The sequence below is a fragment of the Rattus rattus genome, chromosome 2, assembly GCF_011064425.1.
Source record: "Rattus rattus isolate New Zealand chromosome 2, Rrattus_CSIRO_v1, whole genome shotgun sequence".
NCBI classification, from domain to species: Eukaryota; Metazoa; Chordata; class Mammalia; order Rodentia; family Muridae; genus Rattus; species Rattus rattus.
Window position 1 is genome coordinate 215823314 of NC_046155.1, and position 12953 is coordinate 215836266.

Sequence of the window (12953 nt, forward strand, 5' to 3'; positions counted from 1 at the left end):
GCTTGTTTGTTTTTACTCCTCCTGAGGACTTCTTTTGTTTTATTCTGAATGCCACTCCTACAATATAACCCACCTTGGAGCCTTAGTTACAGCCCCACTGAGCTAGAAATCTGCACATGGTTCTCTTTCATTTACTCATTAATCTAACAAGTAATCATTAATTGATTGCCTTTGTAGATACTTGGCATACAGTTGTGAGCAAGACAGATGTAGCACCTCCCCAATAAAATTTTTTAGGGATGATTTATGAATAATTACATAATCGAGAATGATGAATGCCATGAAGAAAAACAAAAGAAGGTTGGAGACATAGCCCAGTTGTTAAATTCTTTGCCATGCAGGCCTAGGGACAGGAAATAATCCCCAGAACTCAAGGAGAAAGCTGGAGGGAGTGTCATTTGCTTGTAATCCCAGCACTGGGAAGGCAGAGACAGGAGAATACCTGGGACTGCTGACTGGTCAGCTTTGTCTAGCTGGTGTGCTCCAGGGCTAGACCCTGCCCCTACAACATGTGCGGCTTCTGACCAATAGGACTTAAGGTTGACCTTGGAACTTCACGTGTGCATACACATATGTGCCTGCGTAAACACACACACACACACACACACACACACACACACACACACACAAGAGAAGAAAGAGGCTATGTGGTACAAATTGTGATACAAATTGATCCTGTTGAAAGATAAAAATGTGACCTATTAATGAAGGCTGATTCTTGTCTCAGGGGTCAGGTTGGGTTTTGTGGGGTCCTGTGGCTGAGCACTGTCGTGTTTTACTCCTGTTGAGTCTAGGCTGTCCTGCCATTACCAAGCAGACACACCCTACGGAGGTAATGCTCTGCCTAATATGTCAACATTCCAGTATGGATTGTAAGTCCTCACAATTTCAAAACTGCTACACTTACTAATTAATTATGGCAGAGTATAAATGCCACACACATGAGGAGGTCCAAGGGCAGCTTGGAGAAGCTGACTCTCCTTCTACTGTGTAGATCTATGGTATTAAATTTGGGTCATCGGGCTCGGCACCAAGTGCCCTAATCCACTATGTCATCTCTCTGGCCCAAATATTTGCAATTTCACTTCAAATTTTATCTATCCCACTTAAAATTCTATTCTCAGAAGATAGGATCTTGTGGTTTCATAAAATGGGCTTATTTATTATTTGTGGGTAAAATGGTGAAAAAAAAAGAATCTTTGTGGGTAAGATGCTAGACACTGATGTCGCTCTGAGTAATACAATGCTTGAGCAATCATGTTTCTTCAACAAATGAACCATTATACTTGCACATTTCAGATGATATCTAGAGCTATGGTACAAATAATATTGTAAATACAATTGTTTCTTAATTTGCTTAATTTTATTGGCGTAACAATATAATTATTTTTCAGATTTATAAACCTACAAACTTATAAACCTAAATAAGCAATTAAATACCCAATGTCAGAAAGCATAATTTTATTTTTATAAACTGCCAGGAACTAAAGAATGCTTCCTTACTCTTAGAAATTCATACAGGTCTAAGTAAAACAATGAAATGTCTTTGAACTTCTTCTGGAAGTTTCAAATTCCATTAACTTGAAAGTATTTGCTGCAACGCATAGAGACCAACGTTCAAAGTGGCTTTTAGTGAGCGTTAGAGAAAACTCGCGCAAGAATTCTTGCAAGAACAATTTAGTTAAACTAAAAATCAATGAGATTATAATTATTTTACAAATTCTGGCTCTCAAAGCTTGAATTCTCATCAACGAAGTAGGCCATTGGGTCTAACAGGAATAAAGTAGGCCGGGATGTTGCTTAGTGGCAAGGTCCTGCTTAGTATGCTCAAGGCCTGGGCTTGATCCTGAAAGCAAGGGAGGAAAGAAGAAAGGGAGGGAGGGAGGGAGGGAGGGAGGGAGGGAGGGAGGGAGGCAGGGAGGGAGGGAGATGGAAGAAATGAAGGGTCATAAGTTTAATATGAATAAATGATACAAATTTATTAGTAGAGAATGTTATCAGCAGAGAACTCTTAACAGCATTTTAAGAAGGCATCTTAATGCAAATCTTTTATGCAAATCACTGTGTGTTATAACAATGGTTCTTAGCCTAATTCTGTGACCCTTTAATACAGTTCCTCAGGTGGTGACCCCAACTATAAAACTATTTCAGTTGCTACTTTATCACTGTAATTTTGCTACTGTTATGAATTGTTTGTAAATAACTGTGTTTTCTTGTGATCTTAGGTGACCCCTGTGAAAAGGCAAATGGGTCATGACCCATAGGTTGAGAAACACTGTGTAAAGATTATTAAATAGAAGAGGTGTTATAATGGGCAGCAACCAGACCTATGGCTATAGCATGTTCCACTCTTTATGCCATGGGAAAAGTAAATGGGAGAGGGAGGGGAAAGAGGGAGGAGAGAGAGAGAGAGAGAGAGAGAGAGAGAGAGAGAGAGAGAGAGAGTGATGAGTGTGAGCTTCACCTCACATTGAATGAGGGATGTAGTGTGAACTGGCTTCACCCCACACTGAATGAGGGATGCAGTGTGAACTGGCTTCACCCCACACTGAATGAGGGATGCAGTGTGAACTGGCTTCACCCTACATTGAATGAGGGATGCAGTGTGAACTGGCTCCACCCCACATTGAATGAGGGATGCAATGTGAACTGGCTTCACCCCACACTGAATGAGGGATGCAGTGTGAACTGGCTTCACCCCACACTGAATGAGGGATGCAGTGTGAACTGGCTTCACCCCACATTGAATGAGGGATGCAGTGTGAACTGGCTTCATCCCACATTGAATGAGGGATGCAGTGTGAACTGGCTCCACCCCACATTGAATGAGGGATGCAGTGTGAACTGGCTTCAGCCCACACTGAATGAGGGATGCAGTGTGAACTGGCTTCACCCCACATTGAATGAGGGATGCAGTGTGAACTGGCTTCACCCCACATTGAATGAGGGATGCAGTGTGAACTGGCTTCACCCCACATTGAATGAGGGATGCAGTGTGAACTGGCTTTACTCTTCAGCTTACACTTTAGCTACCAAGTCCCCACCTGGCTATCAGGGGTGGGGGAAGACTACAAGGAAAAGTAAAGTGACCTTGGATTTACAAGCACAGAGGACAAAAATGAGTCTGGAACCCACCACCCTTGACGAAGTTAGAACTACAGAGAGTTGTTTTCCAAAGTTAAAATGTCTGTGGTAGGATAAGAACCTCATTCTCCTGAAAATGACTTCTTAGAATGGATACCAAAAATAGCAACTGGACTCACCTGAACTGGGGCTTGGTTCCTAAAGGAGAGGCCTGATGTGTTTTCAAACTGAGCCCAGCTGTCACTAGTTTTGCAGAGAAAGGTCTCCAGAGTTCTAATAGATGCCTCATCCATTGATCTCCAAGCACCTTCCTGTGAACAGTCCAGTCCTGTAACTGCTTGTTTCCAAGCACCAGCTTCCTGGGGAAGAGGAGGCCTAGAAGCAGAGTGTGAGTTCAGCAGTAACTGTGGGCCTGGGCAAGGACCAGGTCAGCCTAGTGAGTATCGTCACTATCACCAGGAAGCACATAGTGAGAAGAAAGAGTCCACAGCCGAGCTACAAACGGACATTCTTCACTATGCCAGAGTGTCTTCTCACAGGCTGCAGGGGTTGGATTTTTACATTTTTATTACTGAGACCTATGAGAAGGAGTGATATCCTGGATTGTCACTCTGAACTGATTAAACTTGAGTGCCAGGGCTTAGGGGTGTGTGTGTGTGTGTGTGTGTGTATGTGTGCTAGTGTGTGTTTTGTGACTGTGTATATATAAGTGTATGTGTGTTAGTGTGTGTGTGTGTGAGTGTATTTATGTGTTAGTGTGTTTTGTGACTGTGTATGTATAAGTGTGTGTGTGTACGTGGGTGTGTGTGTATGTGTGTATGTGTATTTGTGTATGGATGTGTGGGTATGTGTATGTATGTGTATGTGTATATGTGGGAGTGTCTGTGTGTGTGGGGTGTGTATGTGTGTTTGTGTATTGGTGTGTGGGTGTGTGTATATGCTTGTATGTGTATATGTGGGAGTGTCTGTGTGTGTGTGTGTGTGTGAGTGAGTGAATTTGTGTATATATTTGTGTTAGTATGTGTTTTGTGACTGTGTATGTAAGTGTGTGTGTATGTGGGTGTGTGTATATGTGTGTGCGTATGGGTGTGTATGTATATATATGGGAGTGTCTGTGTGTGTGTGTTAGTGTGTTTTGTAACTGTGTATGTATAAGTGTATGTGTGTGTGTGTGTGTATGAGTGTATTTGTGTATATGTGTGGGTATGTGTATTTGTATATGTGGGAGTGCCTGTGTCTCTGTGTGTGTGTGTGTGTGTGTGTGTGTGTGTGTGTGTGTGTGTGTGTGTGTGTATGTTCAGGTGTGCTGAGGCTTGCAAATGGAGGTCAGAGGGCAGCTTCTGGTAGTCATTGCCTTTCTTCTTATTTGAAACGGCCTCTTTACTGAGCTACACTGAGCCCAGGAGCTCCAAGCAATTCTCCTGTCTCTGTGTCCTACCCTGCTGTGGAAACACAAGGAATACAGATGTCCGCCATCTCATCCAGTTTTCCGGTGGGTCCTGGGTATTCAGACTCAGGTCTTCACACTTGTATGTTAAACATTTATACACTGAGCCATCTCCCTATCCCCCTAAGTGTTTGTTTGTTTGTTTGTTTGTTTGTTTGTTTAACAGTTTAACCAATAGATCTGGAGGAATGAAAGTTATGGATAAGGCATTAGTGGGTCTGAAAGTAAAAGAAAAGAGGAAAGAAAGAAAGAAAGAAAGAAAGAAAGAAAGAAAGAAAGAAAGAAAGAAAGAAAGATGGAAGGAAAGAAAGAGGAAGAACAGAAAAGTTCTAGACTACAATTATCAGCCAAAGTATGTTACAAGAACGCCTTGGAATTTCATCTTTCCAGACAAGAGAGTCATAAAAATGAATGAATGCAATAAAATACAGTCTTAGAGAAAAATCCGTGATATTGCTGGGCTGCCACTTACCATAACTCATTTACTACGTGATGTTAGGTAGCCTGAGCATAGAGATGTTGCAAAGTTCATAAGAAAGTTGAAACTCATAAAGCAAGACAGACATATTGCAGCCACCTGGACCAAGCCAGCCACAGAGCAGTTTCCCTGGAAAGGATTGCTGATACATCAGCCTCTCAGCTTCAAAGGCGTCATAGTGCAGCATGAATTTCTTATGAGGTGCTTTCTAAATATCTCCCTTTATCTTGTAGATGTAACTTTGGGCTATGTTCAGGAGCTGGTCTCTCCTTCACTGCATTATAATGAGTAGCCACACACTGAGTTATTACTGCGGCTTCCCTTCTCTCTCCACATTTGCTCTTGAATCTTTACAAGGAATAACAAGAGGATGATATTTTTTAGCATCCAAGTCTCATTCTGACTTTACCCTAGCCTAACAGAGAGCAAAAAGGAGCATGGGGAAGTAAGGCCCCTGCTTGGAGGCAGAGCCCAGGGCACTATTTTGCTGGGGATGAAAGGGTATGGCTGCAGGGGAAACTGAGTTGGGGAAGAGACACACAGGTCCCTGAGAAGAAATCTGTGGCTCTTAGGTCTCTTCAGGTTAGTGGCTTTATGTCAGAAATCAAACTATGTTCCAGTCTCGTCACAAAACGACGATGGTGGTAAGTAGATATTCTTGAAAATATTATTATTATTATTCCAGAGAATGCTTGTTGACCAAAACAAGCAGGCAGGTATCACCCAGGAAATACATGCAAAGGTGACTATCTAAACATTATTCTCAAACATTAAACATTGCTGCAAAAAATAAATAAAATAAAAATAAAAAGCTGGGAGTTTATTTATAGGAGTCGGGGAGAGCGGCCCTCACATAGACCAAAGCCCCTTTGCTAGGTCTGTGCTGTCCTAACCCTTCACTGAACGAGAGGCCCAGATCCAGAATGGATAGCACTCCAGACTCGTGACATGGTCAGTCTTCAACTCTGATTCTCATTGCTGTGCTCTAAAAAGTGCCTCTGTCAGGCACCGGACAGTAATATTCTGTGTGTCCTTGTTGGAAGACAGTGTGTTGGGGCTGGAGAATGGAACACTGCACAGAGAGGCAGAGTCCCAGACCCATGGTGGCCTTGGTTTACAGGCCTCACAGTTTCTAGCTTTTTACATCCCTGTGCCCTTCCTCCGTGAAGCGTCTGTGAGCATCCACAAAAGGCGTCCAAAAAGCTACCCTTGCCTCTTCCTTCTCCGAACCCCCCCCCACTGAAGTACTTTAAGTCTATGTGATTATGAGGAAATTATGTTACTTGATTATCCAGCAAACATGGTGGTTTATGTCTCATATCTCAAAACCTTGGTATCTACCACAAAGAAGTACATGTAACGCTTGTCTCGTAATTCAGAATATCTGATCTTTTGATTTAAAGCTGGTTGATGATGAAGCTGGAGTCCCCGTAAGGAGCCTGATCCTGGGTGCTCATTCTCCAAACCTCAGTTAACTAAGACCTATCCCCATCCACACCACACCTCCTGGGTTACCGGAGGAACCCCAGAGAAATCCATCTGTTAAGGGAGGTTAAAGCTGGGTTGTGTTAGAGCTAATCCAAGGGGTTCTAATTATGCAGTGGGAAAATAGGTTTAACAGTTAAGATGGGTTTGGAAAGAAAACAGTCATTAGTTGGTAGAATATAGAATTTATTGGAAGAAACAAATAATAAAAGACTGTCTAGGGGGGGCATTGCAGATGGCCCTAGGAACTATAAGGAAGCAATGGTGTGAGTTAGCAATTTGTGCATGACTTGCCGACTCATATAAAAGGGTCAAAGTGATTACCTGGTTTATAAGAGTAATGATCTGTGTGTGTACACATACATGCACATGCACACAAACACATGTGCATACACACATGCACGCATGCACCTATAGAGTTACATTTATAGTTATTAAATATCTGGGCCTGAAATCTATAGGCTTCAACTTCAACTGTGTGTGTTACCTTTACCATCGGCTTTCAGGTTTTAATCCCATCAACCATTTGCACTGTAGACTCAATGATCTTGCTGCTATTTTCCTACTGTCCCACTTTCTGAAAGTCTAGGGATGTGTACTCACTAGTAGGTAGATACTCTCCGCTATACTTATGTAAGTGAAAATACAAAAGGTATATTGGAGGCAAAATAAAAAGAATAATAGAGATCCTCTATTGGATCTCATGAGCCAAATTTGGTGTCAAGTTCCTTATCTGGATTGTTGTGTAAATGACTACAACATCCTTCTGAGTAGGCACTATGATTGCCTTTGGCAAAAATGGCTGGGTATAAAATTAACTCAAATCAGTAGCCTTCCTCTACTCAAAGGATAAACAGACTGAGAAAGAAATGAGGGAAACGACACCCTTCATAATAGTCACAAATAACATAAAATACATCAGTGTGACTCTAACCAAGCAAGTGAAAGATTTGTATGACAAGAACTTCAAGTCTGTGAAGAAAGAAATCGAAGATCTCAGAAGATGGAAAGATTTCCCATGCTCGTGGATTGGCAGGATTAATATAGTAAAAATGGCCATTTTGCCAAAAGCAATCTACAGATTCAATGCAATCCCCATCAAAATTCCAACTCAATTCTTCATAAAGTTAGAAAGAGCAATTTGCAAATTCATTTGGAATAACAAAAAACCCAGGATATTGAAAACTATTCTCAACAATAAAAGAACTTCTGGGAGAATCACCATCCCTGACCTCAAGCTATACTACAGAGCAATAGTGATTAAAAAACTGTATGGTATTGGCACAGAGACAGGCAGTTAGATCAATAGAATTAAAGACCAAGAAGTGAACCCACACATCTATGGTCACTTGATCTTTGACAAAGGAGCTAAAACCATCCAGTGGAAAAAAGATAGCATTTTCAACAAATGATGCTGGTTCAACTGGAGGTCAGCATGTAGAAGAATGCAAATTGACCCATTCTTTTCGCCCTAAACAAAGCTTAAGTCCAAGTGGATCAAGGACCTCCACATCAAACCAAATACACTCAAACTAATAGAAGAAAAAGTGAGGAAGAATCTCAAACACATGGACACTGGAGAAAATTTCCTGAACAAAACACCAAAGATCAAGAATCAATAAATGGAACCTCATAAAACTGCAAAGTTTCTGTAAGGCAAAGGACAAGTGTCATTAGGACGAAATGGCAACCAACAGATTGGGAAAAGATCTTTACCAATCCTACATCTTATAGAGGGCTAATATCCAAAATATACAAAGAACTCAAGAAGTTAGACTCCAGAAAGCCAAGTAACCCTAGTAAAAAAATGGGGTACAGAGCTAACCAAAGAATTCTCAGCTGAGGAATATGGAATGGCTGAGAAGTACTTAAAGAAATGTTCAACATCTTTAGTCATCACGGAAATGCAAATCAAAACAACCCTGAGATTCCACCTCACACCAGTCAGAATGGCTAAGATCAAAAACTCAGGTGACAACAGATGCTGGCAAGGATATGGAGAAAGAGGAACACTCCTCCACTGTTGGTGGGACTGCAAGCTGGTACAATCACTCTGGAAATCAGTCTGGAGATTCCTCAGAAAGTTGGACATTGCACTATCTGAGGACCCAGCTATACCACTCCTGGGCATATACCCAAAAGATGCCCCAACATAAAACAGGGATATATGCTCCACTACATTCATAGCATACATCTACACAATGGAGCACTACTCAGCTATTAAAAACAATGACTTCATTAAATTTATAGGCAAATGAATTGAATCAGAAAATATCATCCTGAGTGAGGTAACCCAATCACAAAAAATAACACACATGGTATTCACTCACTGATAAATGGTGAAGCTCAAGAAGGATGACTGAAATGGAAGGACGACTGAAGTGTAGATGCTTCAGTCCTTCTTAAAAGGGGGAACAAAAATATTCATAGGAGGGGATATGGAGACAAAGTTTGGAGCAGAGACTGAAGGAATGGCCATTCAGAACCTGTCCCACCTGGGTATACAGCCCATTTATATATAGCCACCAAATTAGATAATATTGATGAAGCCAAGAAGTGCATGCTGACAGGAGCCTGATATAGCTGTCTCCTGAGAGGCTCAGCCAGAGCATGACAAATACAGAGGTGAATGCTAGCAGCAAACCATTGAACTGAGAATGGGGTCCCTGTTGGAGGAATTAAAGGATTAAAGGAGCATAGGGGTTTGCAACCCCATAAGAACAACAATATCAACCAACCAGAGCTCCCAGGGACTAAACCACTACCCAAAGACTATACATGGACAGACCCATGGCTCCAGCTGCATATGTAGCAGAGGATAGCCTTGTTGGGGCACCAATAGGTGGAGAAGCCCTTGGGCCTGGCAAGGCTGGACTCCCCAGTGCAGGGGAATGTCAGGGAGGTGGGAAGGGGGGTGGTTTTGCAGGGGAAACACCCTCATAGAAGAAGGGGAAGGGGGTGAGATAGAGAGCTTATGGCCGGGAAACCAGGAAAGGGAATAGCATTTGAAATGTAAATAAAAAATATCCAATAAAAAATAAATAAATAAATAAAAGTATAGGAACTTGCTGAAAGTCATAGGGCCTCAAAGGGATCAAAATGTGTCATCTCCAAATATACCACTTTGGCATAAGAATTATTTTGAATTGGAAGCAATTGAGGAAAAGCAGGAGCAGAGTTCTCTGATCTCAAGAGCAGGTCACAGAATGCCTTTGTGATGGTCCCTCCATCTCCCCTGCTAAGGAAGAGCCCTGCCCTTATGGTAACGTGTGGAGTTACCATATTATATATTATGGACTTAACACATGTAAGATTCTATATAAACAAATCTAAATCAACAATGCCTACCTACCATTTGGTTTTCCTTATATATTTAGTTTTCCAAAATGCCCTGCCCTTAGAAGCCCAAAGCTCCTTTTATTTGTCTAGTTTTTGCTTCATACTTTATCTCTTGGTAGAATACTATGTAGGCCCCAGTCTATACTTCCTTAGTTTTTTTTCCTTTTCTATAAATCCCTGCATAGATAAAAATGCTAATATTAAATACATGTTGTGTGCTGTTAGTCTGTCACATCTTTGGTTGTTATTATTATTGTTGTTGTTCATTTAATACGGAAACTTTACTCACAGAATGTTAAGAGGGTATAGGAAACTTTTTTTTCTTCTATATAAGCCACAAGCGTCAAGGCCAATATCATATCCTCTGTCTGCACCCTCCAGAGTCCATGCTCCTGATCATTATTAGTAACACAATGATGAATCATCAGAGCCATTGGGAAACCGAGGTGAGGACATTTTTACCTTCTCTCTCATGTAATAACCTTCTACTGCTGTGATTTACCTGGCAAAAGAAGTGTTCCTGATTTTCCGGAGTGTTTGTTGGGCAATTCAGAGACGGTCTTTGGTTGTAACATACTGTCTATGAAGGAGAACACAGTATGATTTTAAAAATTTTGAGCTCCAGCCAATAAGCTTTGGTATAGACATAAACATAGCTTCAGGATATAAATTCTTGGAAAGATTGTCAGTGAATTCTGTCCTATGGAACTTTATGACTCACTTAAATGATTATATTACTTTATGAAACAGAGGCACTGGTTTCTTTGGAAAAAATGGTGTCCATAAGAAACGTTAGTTATGTGGAGATATGGGCACTGATGTGCTTGATCGACTGACGTGCACTGGATAACTGCTCTATTCTCATCAACCAGTTCTTCATCCAAAAAGACCGATAGAGAGGGTTGTCGGGAGAGGAGCTAGTTCATTTAAATTCTTCTAAAACGTTTTTTAAGTAGTTTTGTAGTTTTGAATATGTTTTCCAAAGCTGGTACCCAAGGTTTGCTAGCACTTGGAAAAAGAGCAACAAACCAGCAGATGAGAATCCTGATGCTGCCTTCTCGGCCTCGGTGAGCAGCTGTGATGGTTATGCAGGTAAAAGTCCTCCAGAGGCGAGCTCAGATACCACGGCCCCCAAATCAGAGAGCACCGACTCAGGTGGCCAAGAGCTGGAGTCTACATACATCTCAAAAATCAAAGGCTATTGACTGCAACCATGACTGTGTTCAGCAGACAGATTAGAACCTGGGATGGATGAGAAACATACATTTCAAAGTAAGATAAAAATAAGACGTGCTTTTCATAAATCTTATAATTTTGTTATAGACTCTCAGTCTACCAAAACAGAAGCATAGCTACTTACCTCTGTCAGACAGTCTAGATGCCCACATCCTACAGGGCAGCAGGATCACTGCCAACTTCACAATTGACTTCGACCCATTCGTGGTTTTCTTGTAACGCTTTTTCGTTACAATGTTCAAACCTGTTTCAAGTGAGCAACAATATATCCAACAGAAAGTTTGACTCCAGACCAAGCAAAGCCTACAGATGTTTTTAGTCGTCTTAGCACTTTCAATGGAACAAAAGCAATTTTGTCCCTTTTGTGTTTAGAGCAGCAACTGAGAAAGTAATTAATCACCAATGAAGCATCAGCACAGCCTGCACAAAGACACTGTCCATTCATCAGGACCAGTGGGACCCATGCTGGTGGACCTGTAGAGAACATCTGGTGAATACTCACCAAGTGGGTCTCCTTTCAGAATGTGGACTCTCCTCTCACAGGCAGGTTTTCATTACTGTGATGGATCAGCAGGCGTTTGCACTATTTCTAGTGATGATAGCCCACACCTCGGACTCTCTATTAAAGCCCTTAAGGCTGACAGAAGATGGCCTAAGCCTGTCTGTGTATAACCAGTAAATGAGAGAGAGAGAGAGAGAGAGCAGATTTCATGATGTTTTTCTATGTGTTTTGTTTGTTTTTGAGACAGGATCTCAATAACAAACAAACAGGCTTAAATTGATTTGTAGTCCAGCCAAACCTCGAATACATGACCTCCTCCCTCGGCCTCCTGAGAGACTGGGGTTACAGACATCACCAGGCATAGCTTCTTTTCTTTTCTTTTCTTTTCTTTCCTTTTCATTTCTTTTCTTTTCTCTCCCAATCACTATTTCTTTTTGTCTCTTGAATTTGTTTTGAAATACACTTGTTCAGAGAGAGCACCATTTGGCTGGACCCTTTCAGGTAGAGTGAAGGGCTGTCCTGGGTGCCTCCTTAGGGCTCCATCTGCCTCCTCAGGGCACCTGACCTGTGACTGCCATTAGACAGGCTATGTACAGACGTCTCAAGGTTGCTATTCCTTGTGACCTGTAATAAATCTCTGCTCTCTGCATTTTCTGTTTTCTGATCTGTAAAATGAAGAAAGCAAGTCCTACCTAGTCCATTTTATAGTGTTTTCGAGGGATCCCCCAGAGGGAATGTGGTTTTTGTGAGCTACAATAATATTCTATACAAACATAAGGAAGGGAAGCCATCCATTTTCATAGAACAAAATTTGGAACGGGCGAAAAACGGCAGAATTTGTTCAGGATTGTGTTTCGTTGGCTAGGCCAATAACATCAAGACGAGGACTGACAGGAACTTTAGGGGCCATATTTCTTCATGGGTTGGGAACATACTTATTTACCAAGCCCGAGGAGGAAGCTGAGCTTTCTGGGCATGGTCTCCTCAGCTCTGAATCCGAGCCAGGTTGAGTCTCCAGGAAGGACTGCTAACCACCACACCAGGAGAGGATGCTGGTCTGCACTGCTTGTTCAGGCTTTCTCTTGTTGGTCTCAGCTTAGCTGCTGCACTGTTAAATGCTGGTATTATGTCATTATGGCTTTTGCCCCACCCTTGGGAGAATGCCCAGAGGATGTAGACCGCCCCCAGGCAGCCCACAGGAAACTGGACCAGAAAATGCAGAATCACTGTGTGCCCAAGCCGATCTTACTGTCTGCTGGATTATCTCTCCGATCTAATATCGGACACTCGAGGCAGTGAAAAAAGCATTTTGTCAGTCTTTTCTTTACTATTGTAAGAAGATAACAGTTATATAATAGGTATTGGATAAATCTGGTAAAACA